Raw genomic sequence first — 15,563 nt, 5'->3', positions numbered from 1 at the left:
AATAATCTTATGTATCATATAGATGTATATCATGCAAACAATATTTTCATTGTGCTCAAGGATTCATAACTTCTCACAAGTTATTTTAAATCAAAATTTTATGCATAAACTTGTGTATTTCATGATTATGACATAGGCAAAGATATATTATAGTTTTGGCAAACCATGAAACAATTTCTAAAAGTATAAGTCAATCAATATATGTATATATAGACATGATATCAAAAATTAATAATTAAAGACCTTAATCATGCCATAATAAGATTTAAGTTATTGACTTTGCTCAATTAATTTGTGAGAAAGGTATCTAAAATTACCTATTCATTATATGTTCTTCAAGCCAAACTCGATTTCTTATGTGTGAACTTTTGGCTGAAGAAGATCCTCTCTCTTGTTTGCATGTGAATGTTTAGTGTATCTTACATGAAGATATCCTTCAAGTTGAAATTTCTCATTTTTCTTTCTTGAAGGAAGGTCATTAGTTTCTTTAAGATACAAAGCATTCATCCAACATATATATTTTTTTTTTAACTAGATGACTCAATATAAGATATGACAATAGTTGAATATTGAGTCACTTTACGCCAGAGATTGCCTAAATATAAGCAAGCACATATCACTTGAACTAAAGAGATAGTTTCATTAACCAAGATGGTTCAAGGACAAGTATGTGAGGCAATAGGAAGTTTTATCAAGGTCAAATCAATTTCTCAAAAACGATTTAGATTTTATTTGCTTAAGATAATTATTAATAAGACATGCTAGCTAAGTTTTAATCAACTTATCTTAAACAGTTGTTTCTATCAAAATTCAGATTATGATTTATTTGTTATCAATAAAATATGATTCATTAAACTTAGATTGAAGGCTTGCACAAGTGCACATAATGAGCATACAATCTGGTCTACTAGCTGTATGATAAAATAATTATTCTATCATGCTTCACTACAGCTTTAAAATAATAGATCTACTTTGCTCATCCTTTTCAAATTCTACAAGATGGGGTTATAGACATACCTTCTTCATGCCAATCTTCTATAAGAGTTTTCTTGTGGACTAACTTTGGTCAATGAAGATCCCCTTTCTTGTTTGTCTTAATTTGGAGTTTGAGAGAAGATGTTAATTCATTCATCATACGTATTTCAAACTCACCTTACATGAGCTCAGTAAAATCTTCATATAACTCTTCATTAGTAGAACAAAAAATGATGTCATCAATACATATTTTGAGCAAATAAGATATCACAAATTCTTCTTTTTGATGTGTAGATTTATCACTATTACATTCTATCAAAAAGGTTGCTTAAGCTTTTATATCATGCTTTTGATGCTTGTTTCAAATCATATAATGCTTTATCATATTTGTAATGAGTGTTTTCAAATATGGTAGTTATCTAACATATATAAAGTAAGCACATAGGAGTCCATTCTACACACTCATTTGATAGGATATAACGTTTATAAAGCAAACAAATGATAAAGGTGATTTTTACTTCTAATCATGCAAGAATCTTATCACGATCTATTTCATCTTTTCTTGATTTAATCTTTTAGTAGTCATCATTAAGTGTATATCTGAAAAATCCAATTTGGTTCTAATTAACAAGTTTTTCAGATTGTTATATGTAAAAGATTTAACCATATAATTTGATTTTAGTATTTTGATAATAGATCATTAGTCTCATAAAGAATAAAATGAATTGATACTTCTACATCTAGAATTTTTTATGAATGTTCTATATGCATTGCTTGATGAATGATATCCAAGGATAGAAATATCTTTATTAGATTTGGCATTATTTTTCAAGAGAACATATCAAGCATAACATGTACGACTGAAAAATATGAGAGATACGCAATAGTTCGTTTTCTATTTTTCAGAAGATCAAAAGAAGTTTTCATCAAAGATAGATCTAATAGAAGTCATATGTATGACAAGCAGTGATGATAGCTTTTAAAAGTCATTTTAAGTAGATGACTATCATACAACGTTGCCTTTTTCAATTCTTCAAAGATTCTATTAATCCTATTTTACCTATAGTGTTCTTGGTGCAGAAAGAATTGTATTCAATATTATTTTCTGTGCACAACTTAACACAAAAATTGGTTTTCAAAACTATGCCGTGATTCATAGTTTGCAAACCTTTATCATCTGATCGCTTTTTGTGAGTTTGTGCCAATGCAGAAAATATTTCAATTTGAGTGCCAAGAACAAGGCTAATGTAAGCTTTTGAAAAATTAGTGTTGGAAACAACATCTCTAGATTTAGAAATTATTTTTGTTTGTTTCCTTAGTTAGCATGCATAGTAAAACTTTGACCTTTAAGAGGATAATCTAAGTAAGCCTATGGCAAGGTCTTTTGAGATTAAGTACATACTAGCATGAGCTGATTTCATATGCCAAATATGGTTTCTTTAATCTTGGTATTCATAGTGCATATATTCAAAAGCATACCAAGTACACATTATCATATCTATGATCAATAAACAATAATGCCATAGATAAAAACTCTCAATCAAACATATAGAGAATTCATAGAGTTATTCTTAATAAGTTGATTAATCATTTAGCACCTTATCCACTAGTGAGTAAAATGAAATGATTTGATTATATTTCCAAAAGTATTTTCTATATCACAAAATTGATCACTACTAGCAAATCATATCAAATACTAAAGCACAAATAATGATGAGATGCAAGAATTACTGATTTTATTATTATTTTTTTTGTTAATAACTTTTTAAGTTTCTTTATGTTCCATGGGTACCTTGGTACACCTATGTGTACATCCTCATTTTCTCATTTTGGGTACCCAAGCTTGCTTGAGTCCTTGAGAGTTAGGACATATGGTTCCTTTTGGAACCCATATCTGTTTAATAGTAATAACTTTACCATTTGATTTAATTATACTAGAACGATAGGTAAAGTTGTTATTCCCATCCTTTTCATTTTTGAAATAAGTTATCTTATTTAATGGTTTGCTTGGTAAATTGATAACCTTTTTCTCTAGAGATTTATGGCTAAGTGAAGGAGTCAAGCTAAATTTTGATTTATCAAAATCAGCATGTTGGCTTTCAAACATCATTTTTAATCTTTCTGAGCTTACGGTGAATTTGTTAATGCAAGATTTTAATTGATTAATTTCTTCGCTTAAGTTTTGATTTTCTTTAATTAAGCTATGATTTTTCTGAATCAATTCTTCTGAAAATGATCTTAAGCATTCATTTTCAGAATTTAGTTTCTCTTGTATTTCATCATTAGAATTTCTTTCTTTTGAAATTTTCAGATTTAGTTTCTTAAGATTTTTATTCTTTACAGCTAATTTTCTACATTCACCATACAAATCATGAAAAGCATTTAATAATTCATCATAAGAAAATTCTTCTTGAAAATTATTTGATGTAAGAGTAGATTCAGTTTTTACCTTGTCTTCTTGTGCCATAAAGCACAAGTCAGTTACCTCTTGTAGTTTCTTGGAGCTAATATCATCATTGTCGCTCCTAACTTTTATTTTCTGGCTTGACTCTTTCTTGGTCAAGGCTTTCTTCCTTTTTATCTCTTTCTTCCTTTCTTCTTGCTTCCTTTTCTTCTTTGTCTTTAGGAAGCTGATTTGCCTCGGAGTCGACTCGGACCTTATTGGAGTCGACTCGGTGAACTTGAGAGTCGACTCGACTGAGGGAGATTCAACACCCTTTTCTGCAGTCTCATTGTTAGTATATATTTGAAGCACATGTGAGCTAGTCTGAGATTTATCATAAGTATTTTCTAAAGTATCCCAGATCTCCTTAGCAGATAAGCATGCAGAAATTTCATTAAACTTCGTTTCTTGAATAGCACAATATAACATGTTCATAGCATTAGCGTTCAATTGTGCTAAGTCCTTTTCATTAATAGTTTGTGAGAGTGTGTGAAGGTCATTTGTTATGATTTTCCATAAATAATAGTTTTGTGATTGAATAAAAATGCGCATGCGTATTTTCCAATGTGTATAGTTTATGCCATTAAATAGTGGAGGTGTATCAATTGATTGTCCTTCTCCTAGAAAACTATCTATTTGACTTGTCATGATCTTTGGCTCTTGATCGTGAGATCAATAATTAAACTTAGAGCACCTGCTCTGATACCACATGTTGCCCAGTAGATACAACCCAAGAGGGGGGGTGAATTGGGTCTTTTAAAACTTTTATGCTACTTCTAAAACTTTATGAGTAACTATGCTAAGTTGTATAGATGCACAGTGAAAGTTAAACTTAGCAAGGGTTTGATGTATAGACTTCGACTTGATTAAATATGCTTGCAACTAAAGGATGTGCGGATAAGAATTAAGCAAGCAATTTATCTAAGTAAGTAAGTGTGTTAGTTAGACAATAACTAGAGGCATTACAAACACAAAGGACATATAGTGGTTCGGTGCACCCCAGCACCTACATCCACTCCCCAAGACCTCTTGGGAATTTCACTATAATCCTACCGATTACAGCCGGTTGTTTTACAAGCTCACAACCCAACTTGTTGTTTTTACGAGCGCACAACGAACTCGGTCGGTTTTCCCAGGCTCACCGACTAGAACCAACCCCGATTGTTTTCCCGGGCTCACAATCAAACCCTTACACGTTGGTTTTACCCTCGGCTCACCAACAAACCTATCTCCGTTGGTTTTCCCCTTTGGCTCACCAACAAACCTATCTCCGTTGGTTTTCCCTTTGGCTCACCAACAAACCTTACACCGTTGGTTTTCCCTTTGGCTCACCAACAAACCTTTAACCCCTTGATTCAATCCCTTGATTGAATCAAGTTACAAGATATTAAAACAAAGAATAAAAACAAATCAAAGCTTCTTAAACAAGCAGATATGACAATATAAACAAATAGAGTAAAGAGAAGCCCTCAAACGAGTTTTGAAGATGGAGGAGCTCGGCTTCTTCTTTACTTGATCCTCCTCTGATTTGGCATGAAGTAGAGGATCCCCGAGGCAGCACACGGATGGAGAGGAAGCTTTCGGATTCACTTGGATGCTCTTCTTCTCTCTATTTCGTTTTGGATGGCCCTTTTGTGCTTATGGGAGATTTCCTTTGTAATCTCTTTGAGATCTCTTTCCTAGATGATCTCTCCCACTTCCATGCCTTCTCCCCTAGCTCTCTTCTTGTTTTTATAGCTTTAGATGGAGTGGAAACAAGAATATAGCCGTTAGAGACAAAAATAGAGCCGTTGGAACCAGTCTGCAGCTCCTGACAATATGACCGTTGGGTTTGGAGTCGACTCGCGCGATCAGGAGTCGGCTCGGCTGTAGCAGGAGTCGACTCGAGCTTTTCCGGAGTCGACTCGGCAACTGTTCCAAGTTTGAATTAAAGTTGCCGTCTTGACTGGGAGTCGACTCGACTTAACCCGGAGTCGACTCGCCAACTTCTGGCGCTGACCTGGCAATTTTGGAGTCGGCTCATCCTCTGTAGTCCGTGGATCCAAATTTGAATTTTGTCCACTCGACTCGACTCGACTGTCCTGGGAGTCGACTCGAATCTCAAAGCCCGAACTCCCGATTCTCTGTCTTTTGGCTCATCCAGTCTTGGAGTCGACTCGAACTTCCTTGGAGTCGACTCGGCTCTCAGTTTGTGAAACACAACCTTCTGCCATCTTGGTGTAGCGCTGCCTTGGAGTCGACTCGAGCTGTCTGGGAGTCGACTCGAATCTCAGAGGCAGTAACTTGGTTTTCTGTCTGTTGATGGTCGCGGAGTCTCGGAGTCGACTCGTGCAATGCGGGAGTCGACTCGAATCTCAGAGTCCCAAAAATGCTCTCTGACTTTTTCCTTGTGTTCCGCTGAGAGTCGACTCTTGCTTTCTTTGGAGTCGACCTACCAACCATCGGAGTCGACTCGCGTTCCACTGGAGTCGACTCGAATCTCAGACCCGAAAACTGCTCTCTGACTTTTCTGCCTGTGACTCCTAGGAGTCGACTCATACTTCCCCGGAGTCGACTCGGTAAACATTGGAGTCGACTCGAATTCCTCAGGAGTCGACTCGAAGACTATTCTTTTGAATTTTTTCTTTGATTTTACTCCTCCAATTTGAATCTTTTGAACTTTAAACTTGGGCCAATAAATTGTAGCTTTCTTCCAACTTGAGAGCTTTGGAGGCCTTCTTGTGTTCTTCCAACTTGCTATGTTCCTTGCAAAATAAATATCTTTCTCCTTGCAACATAAACATTAGTATCTATACTTCAAGGTTTTGTGATCATCAAAATCAATCTATGAATCAATCTTTGGGTCATCAACGTGGTATTTGTGTGCAGTAATCCAAGAAACCAATTAACATTAGGTTTGAACCCAATGCCCGGCAGCCCGAGCTCAAGTCAAGCCAGCATCTTCCAGGGCCTGCCTGACTTCATCCCGCGATACAATACAACATCGCAAGCATCTCCGTGTCCGCATCCAATGATCCAGATCAGCTCCTTTCGGCTTCAGGCCCTCTTTCAAGCCTCCCAAATAAGCAAGCTGCATCAAATCCCCCCCCTCAAAGCAAGGCAGATCCCATCCATCCGTGCCTTCCTTCTGTGCACCCTCGGATCAGCCCCTCCTCCACATTGATCTCCTTCCTTACGCGATCAAAATCCCAGCGGCCAACCCCTCTTCCATGATCCCAGCGCCCCGTATCCATCTTCCACGGCGTCCTCCAAGTCACCCCGTGCGAAGAACAGGGGAGAAGAGGGAATCCCTCGCCCGTCCGCCTCTTGCGCGTCGCCACCTTCCGCTTCCGTGCTAGCACTGCGTCCGTGAATGGCGTCCTCCATGCGTTCCCCTCTTCCCAATCCGCAGTGCCCCAGCTGTTCACCGTCCGTGATCTTCTTCTATAGCGTGCCAGCAATGATCGCATCCCAGAGATCTCGCGATCAGCCCAAACGCGTCTTCAGCGCGTCCCCATTGCATCTCATCCCGCCTCTGCATCCACCTCTTCCACATCAGAAGGAGGTGCAACGGTCCCCACGGATCCACGTCCTCCGATTCCAGCCAAGCTCTTCCGCGCTCATCATCCACGGATCATCGCCTCCTCCCAGCGGAGATTCTGCAATGCCCGAAGAAGGAAGTCCGCGCCTTCCTTCCGCGACCCGCCCAGCCAATCCCTACATCCGCGCCGGATCTTCACCCATGATCAGCTCCCATCGATCTCGCATCCTCTCCACATGCTTGCTGATGGGATCTATATAAGAGAGGAGAAGAACAATAAGAGGGGTGTGCTCGGTGGAATCCAGGGAGTGGAAGGTGGTCGGCTGGTTTTTGGGTTCCAAAGAACAGAGGAGGGAGGAGAAGATGAGCGGGTCAAAGAGGAGAATTGTTCATGCTCTGTTTTCAAACAGAGCACATTGCTTTGTTTTGTTTATTTTTTTTATTTTTCTTCTTTTTCTTTTTCTTTTTATGTTTAGTTTTATTTTAATTAAGAGCAATGTTTTATGTTTAGTTTTATTTTAATTAAGAGCAATGTGTTATTTTTAGTTTGAATTTTAATCAAGAGCAATGTGTTATTTTTAGTTTGAATTTTAATCGAGAGCAATATGTTTTGTTTTAAGTTTTAAGAGTGTTATTTTGGTGAAGAGTTTTACTTTTAAATATTTATTTATGATGCTGCAATTTAAATTTCTTTTATGCAATACATTAAATCTTCTTTTATGCAATTTATATTCTAGGCTTTTGATCTTCTAGCACTGTTCTTCATCCATTTTAATTTATGCCAAAGCTCTTCTTTGATTAGATAAATATATAAATGCTCTTTGAATCTAAGTACATGTCTTCTAGTTAATTTCAATTAAAAATAATTCTCCGATAGACTAGAGAATCTATCAACATCCCCGACATCATGTTTTTCTTTTGTTATTCGAAAATCGATTTCAAATCCGAGTGAACGTTTTTATTTTTAAGCAACTCCAATCGCCTCCCTGTGGATCGACCTCTTACGACCACTATTCTTCGAGTAGAACAGGTAAGAGTAAAATTAAATTAAACTTTATTTGTCGGTTCTAACAACGATCTGTTTAGCATATTTTTAGTTAGACAGGAAAGGACGAACAAAATTTTGGCGCCGTTGCCGGGGAGGCAAATCGAGAAGCAAAAACGATCACGAAGATCAAATCAAATTTTGGATGCCCGGAGTGAACGTACTCTGATAGTAAGTTTTTATTTTTATTTTTATTAATTTTCCTTATTTTGATAATTTCTAGTTAATAATTTCGTAGTTATTAAATTCTGAAATTTGAAATTCGAAATTTAAAATTCAAAAAAAAGAAATTAAAATTAAAAAAAATTCAAAAATTCAAAAAAAATTTAAATTCAAAATTTGAATTCTGAGATTCAAAATTTGAAGTTTAAAAAAAAAAAATTTTATCAAAAAAATATAAAAAATTATTATTTTTGCTAGTAATTGATAGGGTGCAATCCCCCAAGGTGATCATACCTCTATTAGGGCTCCTCACGGAGTAATCTCCAGAGCTTATTCAACGGGCATTCGGAGATTGACTGACGCATAAGAATTGTGTTTAGTTTACATTCAAGTTATTGCTATATAAAAAAAAATAAAAAAAAATAAAAATAAAAAAAAAATTATAAAAAAAATAATAAAAAAAAATTTTGCTTGCTCATTTAATCAATACAACCTAATGACATTGCATAAACTTTAAAAAAAAATATTGATTATTTGCTGCATTTAGTATTAAGCATTTGCATAAAGTAATTAAGGGCAAAACTCATTAAAAAGATAAGGTCGGGAAGTCATTACCTGTCCTTATGTTGCCCAAAAAGACAACCCAAGAGGGGGGGGGGTGAATTGGGTTTTAAAGTATTTATTGCAATTAAAAACTTTGTGAGTAACTAATTAAAACTTATTGCAAGTGGATTAATTAGTTGCTATATGCAGTGGATGAAGGGAAAGTAAGAGACAATGAAACAATCACAAACACAAGCGATTTTATAGTGGTTCGGAGCTAACCCTTGCTCCTACGTCCACTCCCCAAGCCTCACTTGGGAGTTCACTATAATCCCTCGGATTACAGCCGGTTGTTTTACAAGTTCACAACCCAACTTGTTGTTTTACGAGATCACAACGAACTCAGTCGGTTTTTACAGGCTCACCGACTAGAACCACCCGATTGTTTTTCCGGGATCACAATCAAACCTTTACACCGTTGGTTTTAACCTCGGCTCACCAACAAACCTTAACACCCTTGATTCAATCCCCTGATTGAATCAAGTAAGAAACAAATAGTTTGAAACAAATAAAAAGGAAGCTTCTCAAAAAGCGTATTTAAACAATATAAGCAAGGAAGAGTTAGAAGCCCTCAAACAGATTTTGGAGGTGGAGGAAGGGGCTTTTCAAACTCTTTGACTCCTCTTGAATGTGATGTTGATTTGCTGTCAGGAGGTGAGCCTTGAATGTGAGGAAGACGGTTGGAGAGTAGACTTCAATGCACTTCTTCCTTCTTTTTCTTGTAATCACTCTAGAGAGCCTTTGGTTGGTGGAAATCCCTTTTGCTTTGAATGGAGTCTCTCTTTCTCACTCTATTACTGTTCACTCAGGCTATTTAAGCCATTCCCAACGAAAAATAGCCGTTAGACACACTTTGATGGCCGTTCTGTACACTCTGCAACTCCTGACAAAATGTCCGTTGGGATCGGAGTCGACTCGCTCGATCAGGAGTCGACTCGAGTGTTGCTGGAGTCGACTCATGCTTTACTGGAGATGACTCGGCCACTATTCAAAATTCGAAATAAAGTGCCGTCCCGTTCTGGAGTCGACTCGGCTGAACCTGGAGTCGACTCGCCAATTGTCCGGAGATGACTTTCCCTTCTGGAGACGACTCGATCTTCAGGATTCCAAAATCATCCTCTCGATTTTACTTCCTCGAGTCGACTCGGATTTCCTTGGAGTCGACTCGGCTCTCAGAGCCAGAAAGACAGGTCTTCTATCTTTGAACTTGAACTGTCTCGGAGTCGACTCGGACTTTGCGGGAGTCGACTCGGCTCTCAGACACCGAAATACCGATCTTCTGTCTTTGGAGTTGAACTGCCTCGGAGTCGACTCGGACTTTGCGGGAGTCGACTCGGCTCTCAGACACCGAAGTTGGCTCTCTGACTTTTAGCCTTGCATTTCTCTGAGAGTCGACTCTTGCTTCCTTAGGAGTCGACCTGCCAACCGTCGGAGTCGACTCGAGTTCTTCGGGAGTCGACTCGGCTCTCAGAGTCCAAAATGGCTTCTCTGTCTTTCTGTCTGTTACTCCATGGAGTCGACTCGTACTTTGCTGGAGTCGACTCGGCAAACATCGGGGTCGACTCGAATTCTTCTGGAGTCGACTCGGTGACAGGTTCTGAGATATATCTTTCTGTCCGGCTGTCTGTTCTCAGTCGGAGTCAACTCGTAATGTGCAGGAGTCGACTCGAGCTTGTGCCAGTGCTTCTGATACGCTTGGAGTCGACTCGTAATCTTCCGGAGTCGACTCGAGATTCAGACTTTGGTTCAAATTGATTTCCATACTTAGCCAAAGTGTATTGAACCAAAGCTAGAGACACTTAAACATAAATTCACAAATATTTGACTGAAACACTAGATTGAATTCATTAGTATAACATAAGATATACTCAAATGCTTTGAGCTCATCAAAATCAAATAGGGTTATGATCAATCACTCCACAATCTCCCCCTTTTTGATGATGACAAAACATTGAGTATTTGTAAAGTGAATTGCTCAACCAAAAAGGAGATTTATAGTAAAGTTTTAAAATGAATTCAAGTGTCTAGTCATTTAATTTATCCAAAACTGAAAGGTGTGAAACAGTAAATTCTGAAGTTAAAGCTCCCCCTTTCATTTGGAATTATATAAGCCTTCATGTCATGCAATCAATTGTTTGGCTTATATATATTTAATGAATTTGCTTTCTTAAGATTTTAGATTCTCCCCCTCAACACATGCATTCAACTTTGTTTAAATTCTCTGAATTTTCTTTTAGTGTGTTGAAGCTTTTGAGCTTATATTTTTGGTTTTAGAGGAAAAATCTGCCAATTTGTTCTTGAGTATGATTCAACTAATCTCCGAATATCCTTTGAATAGATTCTGGAGATTACTCCTTTAGGAGCCCCAACAGAGAGATAATGAGCCTCGAGGTATCGAATCCACTTAGAACAAATTACTTTGTGCTTTAAAAGTTTTCTTTTTATTGATTCCCTTTACATTTCAATTCAATATATTTTCTCTGTTGCCCAAGGTGACAATCCAAGAGGGGGGGGTGAATTGGTTTCTTCTAAACTTTGGTGCTTTTAAAAACTTTCGTAATTAAGTGCGGTGGATGCTTTCTTAGATTATTTGAGTGAGTTAAACTAATGCAAGAATAGAAGATAATGCAAGAGAAAATGAAAGCACAAACACAACACAAACACAACAATATATAGTGGTTCGGTGCTCTCCTTAGCACCTACGTCCACTCCCCAAGCGTCCCCTTGGGAATTCACTATAATCTCGCGGATTACAGTTGGATTGTTTTTCGGGCTCACAATCCAAAAACCTTTGTTGGTTTTGCGGGCTCACCAACGAACCTATACACTTGGTTTTCCAGGTTCACCAAAAACCTTTGTTGGTTTTGCGGGCTCACCAACGAACCTATACACTTGGTTTTCCGGGTTCACCAAAAACCTTTGTTGGTTTTGCGGGCTCACCAACGAACCTTTACAAAGTGTTTAACAAATAAAAAGAAAAGATTCAAACTCCTAAATGAGCATATAAAACAATATGAACTACAAAGAAGAGTTAGAAAGTATTTATCGCTTTGAAGTCGCTTTGCTCTTCTTTGTCAAGGATGCTTCACTCTTCAAGGGAGGATGGAGCTCTTGATGCCTCTTTGAATCTGCTCAATCCCTTTCTTTGATTCTTGAATGAAGCTCTTGATGAAGGAGATTAGGGCTCTTTTGTTTTCTTGTGTATTCTTTGATATCCCACTCAAAAAGTTATTCTCTCTGATGAATAGTGCCCCTTTAAATAGTTTCCAACCTTTCTTGGACAAGCCCCAATGGTCAGATTTGAAAAACTAGCCGTTACTCACCTTGGGAAGGACAAAAAGTACATCTGCAGAACTAGCCGTTACTGTTCAGCCCGTGTTTGGGTCGGCTCAACCTGTCCTTGGGTCGACCCAACTTTGCCTTGGGTCGACTCAAACATTCCTTGGGTCGACCCTCTCAGAAACCACAGAAACCTCAATTTCAGCCTTCCTTCCCATGGGTCGACCCAACCATTCTTTGGGTCGACTCAAAGTTCACTTGGGTCGACTCAACTTTTTCTTGGGTCGACCCTCTCAGTAATTCTAGAGAACCATTTTCTGTCTGTCTTTCTGTCTTGCCTTTGGGTCGACCCTCTCAGGATTTGGGTCGACTCAAGCTTGGGTCGACTCAACCACTGTGTGGGTCGACCCTCTCAGTAAATCCAGAGAGCATTCTTCTGTTGTGTTTTGAGGTTCTTTGGAGGTTGGGTCGACTCATGCTTACCTTGGGTCGACCCAACTCACTGTTCATTTGTGCCATTTTTGCAGGAGTGTGCCAGATGACTTCTTGATGTGCCGGGGTCGACCCAATCAACCTATAGGTCGACTCAAACCACACTTTGCTGCATTCTCAAGGTTAGATTCATCCAAATGAACAAGGCCATTTATCCATTTTCAATTAAACAAATATACTGAGAGTAATGAACTTATAAATGAAGTATCAATTTAACTTATAGCATGCTCTAAATAATTGCTTGTTAATCATCAAAATAACACTATCATCCTCAATCTCCCCCTTTTTGATGATTACAAAATAAAGAGTATAAGCCTATTGATACTTGTCTTTAAAATCAGTTTATAAAAGGGATTAAACTGCTGAATTTCAGCTTTTCATATATACTTGTGAAATCTCCCCCTATATCATTTAAATGTTGCCAATTTGACTCTTTGAATTGCTCCCCCTTTCATTTATAATTCATTAGCGATGAAACTTCAAAAATTTGAGATAATATGAGTTTCAGGCTATGTATCGGGGTGCGAGAGGTGCGTGCCAAATTCTGAATTTATATGTGACAAATTCTGAATTGTGATATAAATTTTTGATTTGATCAATTTCATTGTTACAAATTGCTCCCCCTTAGATGTATAAACTTTCTTATATGATTTTCAATTTGTTTGCCCATTCATTTCTCTTTTCTTTACATAACTTCTTTATTCACTTGTTCTCCCAAAATTAATACTCTTTCTTTATTCACTTTCTTTACATACTCTAAACACTATCTTTACTTCTCCCCTTTTTGTTATACATATCTTTACTTCTCCCAAAATTAATACTCTTTCTTTACTTCTCAAATAAAATACTCTTTCTTTTCTTAAATTGATATACTCTTTCTTTTCTTAAATTGATATACTCTATCTTTTCTTCTCCCCCTTTTTGTTATCATCAAAAATATATATATGGGAAAAGATGCAATAAAGAACAAACTTCATTGATCAAAATAGGAACATTTTCATACATTAATGCCCAAAATAAAGATAAGTACAATGTTCCTCAATCAAGATTTAAAGATACAAGAGAAAAGCAAGATACAGATGGGAAAAGCAAGATACATATGAGAACTAGATATCTAGCCTAGGCTCTAAACATAGATGCTAAGATCAGCCTAGGGGGAATCTAATGGCTGGGATCGAGTCCTCATCCTCCTAGCATACGTGGCGAGGGGAGGTCGAGCCTGGTGAGACTGTGTCTGGCGTGGAGCACGACGAGCTGGATGACTCTGTGCCGATATCTCTGACTCAGCAGCCTGTGGCACAGATGGTCCATGTGTCTCTCTCTCTCTCCGGAGTGCTCCAATCTGCTGCCTCAGATCACTGATATCAGCAGACATGACATCCAACCGAGCGTCCAATCGGCTCGTGAGCCCGTCAGTAATAGTCCTCGCCTGAGCTGACATGAGCTCTGTCATCCTGCTCCAGAAGTCATCCGTATCTGTCGGAGGAGCGGATGACGATGGTCCAGCCTCTGAGGGTGCAGTAGGATGATCCATAGTCTCCTCATCCTCATCCTCTGGTGCCTCTCCCTCTGGTGCCTCACCCTGAATGCCTGCACCGGTGTGAATCCACTGCCCGTTCACTTTCGCATATCCCATGCGTATGAGTGTCCGTGCAGTGTACGTGTCCGTGTGATGCAGACTCTTGGATGCCTCCTCCTCGAGAGGTAAACCATGCTGACGGAAGACCAATGTAAGTATCATACCATAAGGTAGTGATACCCTATTGCTGCACATCACCTTCCTCATCTGCCTCACTATCATAGCCGGAAGATTTAGAGGAGTCCCCCGAATCATACACTCCATAACTGCTAGATCTCGCTCTGAGATGAGATCAAATCTCCCGGTCTTCGGAAATAAAATCCTATTTATCATATTGAGCAATAACCTCATCTCAGCGGAAAGAGAACTAGCTATTACCTTCTGAGAAAAATCGAAGTTCTCATTTTCCATGATCAATTGTAGAGCTCTCATTTTGTCTTCTGGCCTCTCCGGAGTGGCTCCTATGCAGGGTAGGTGTAGTAGCTCACTCAAGCTCTCCTCGGATACACGGATCCGAACCCCTCGAACTTCCGACACAAGCCCTCCCATACCAGTCTTGAGGAAGGCATAAAACTCTTATACCAACCCGGGGTAGATGACCACATCTAGGGAGCAAAGATACTCCCAACCTTGCCTTTGGATCCATTCCCAAATCCGAAACCCTTCTTGATTGAAAAACTCGGAATGGATCCTTCTCCCCGTAGTAACCGGCCTCCCCGCAAATCTTGCAAGAATCACTGAGGGGGAAGGAGGAGGAGGGACCTCCGCACGTGCCTCACGTCGTGGAGACACGGGAGAAGGCTCGGTAGGGTGCCTTTCCTCTCGTTGGACCCGGGTCACTCTTCCGGATCTCTTGGCTACGACTCGTTTGGGTCCCATTTCTCCAAGATTTTGAGGAAATCTACTGTTTGGAGGAGTTTAGTGGAGATTGGAGAGTGGGGACTAGGCTTTTCGGAAGAAGACAAAGGGCAAACAGTGCCCTAGATGTTCTCTCGGGCCCCCTTTTAACAGTGGGGTCCCGACGTTGGGTCGACTCAAGGATTTTCTTGGGTCGACTCAACGTTGGGTCGACCCATGTTCTGGGTTGGGTCGACCCAAGTGCAGAAATTTTGTTTTCTCTTCCTTGTTGCTTCTAAAAAGTTTTCCTTGCTTTCAATCCTTATAAACTCTTTATGGGACATTGATATATGAGTAAGAAATCTATAGATAACAAATTTGACTCATGTTTCATGGGATTTTTGAAGTTAGAGGAATATATCATGAGACTACTAGCTCCCTTTTTATATTTATTCAATAAAAGGATCACATATGCCTAATTCCCTCCTTAGCATGCAGAATCTATCTTCACTCAATGGTTTTGTAAATATGTCGGCTAATTGTTTTTCCGTGCATATATGCTCAATACATACATTTCCATTTTGCACATGATCCCTAATAAAATGGTACCTTATTTCTATGTGTTTGG

The sequence above is a fragment of the Phoenix dactylifera genome, chromosome 4 (assembly GCF_051530095.1).
Source record: "Phoenix dactylifera cultivar Ajwa chromosome 4, Ajwa_hap1_PhDact_Kaust_v1.1, whole genome shotgun sequence".
NCBI lineage: Eukaryota > Viridiplantae > Streptophyta > Magnoliopsida > Arecales > Arecaceae > Phoenix > Phoenix dactylifera.
The sequence above is the reverse complement of the archived record's forward strand: the minus strand, read 5'-3'. Positions refer to the sequence as shown.